The sequence below is a fragment of the Fistularia commersonii genome, chromosome 10, assembly GCF_037954325.1.
Source record: "Fistularia commersonii isolate RoL2024-O1a breed Wild chromosome 10, RoL_Fcom_v1.0, whole genome shotgun sequence".
Taxonomy (NCBI): Eukaryota; Metazoa; Chordata; class Actinopteri; order Syngnathiformes; family Fistulariidae; genus Fistularia; species Fistularia commersonii.
Genome location: NC_141293.1, coordinates 15,433,640 through 15,434,960, shown reverse-complemented (window position 1 = coordinate 15,434,960; position 1,321 = coordinate 15,433,640).

The window sequence follows — 1,321 nt, the reverse complement described above, 5'->3', positions numbered from 1 at the left end:
TTGCGCAACTGCGAGCGAATCCCATCTTTGAGAAATCACAAGCACGCCCACATGCACGATTGCCCCCACCCTGTGCACTTTTCGGCTTTTGTGCGTGAGGAGGAAGAGGAGCAAGCCTCACCTGTTGACCGCAGCAGCCGCCGCGCCTGCGTGGAATCCATCCCGCGGGGATTTCCCTTCAAACCAGAGACTTTTTTATTTTTATTTTTGCATGCTTTCTCAAAACATTTGACTTTTCGTGCACGTCACCGAGAGCGAGCGAGGAAGGAATACGAATGATGATGATGTTGATGACTTTAAAAAAAAAAATCACTCACAAAACTCACTCCTGAAGCCTTTAAATAGTTATATTTTGAACAACATCTACCTTTTAAATTATATCTCTTAAGCTGATGTGTGTGTGTGTGTGTGTGTGTGTGTGTGTGTGTGTGTGTGTGTGTGTGTGTGTGTGTGTGTGTGTGTGAGTGTGTGTGAGTGTGTGTTTAGTGGGGTCACTTATTCTAGTGAGATAAAAAAAAACATGAAGTCTTTTGTTGTGAACGCACGTAAACCTGGAATGTCCCTTTTAGATCTCACCGTGGGATTCTATCTATCTATCTATCTATCTATCTATCTATCTATCTATCTATCTATCTATCTATCTATCTATCTATCTATCTATCTATCTATCTATCTATCTATCTATCTGTCTAAAAGTAGGCTACGTAGGCACCTCCCCCAGCGTGAAATTAAAAAAAAAAAAAAAAAAAAAAAAAAAAGATAAAACAACCAAAAAAAAAGCAGTTAAAATCAGACCATGTCATTTAATCTTCTATCTGCAGCCTCAGCGAGAGTTTGATTACCAGGGTCAATTTGGGACTTTCCTATTTGCACTGAGGTGTGTGGTGCCTAAAGTCCCTAAAATACTTCTGCTGATTTTTTTCTTTTTTTTTTTTCTTTAAAAGCCCTGCAGCTGTCAGAACCATCAGTCGTTGATATGTTACGAAATATATTATCTTTTCCCCCTACGAGCAAACATGCACGTCCGAAAAACATAAAAAAATATAAAATACAAAAACATAAATTGACAAAAAAAAAGAGAAAAAAAAATCACCAAAATATACAATTTAATGACACCTCCTTGTGGCAAAAGCGAAGAACTGCTATCGCAAGAATCGGTCAGGATTATATTACATTTATTGACATGTACGTGCACACAAACAATAAGAAGGCAGGAACATTACACATAACAATACAAAATGTAAAGTGCAATGTGTGTTTCGGTAACAATATGATGAGCCACATTACTAATGTGCTGAAAATTAAATGACTAGGTCGAGAA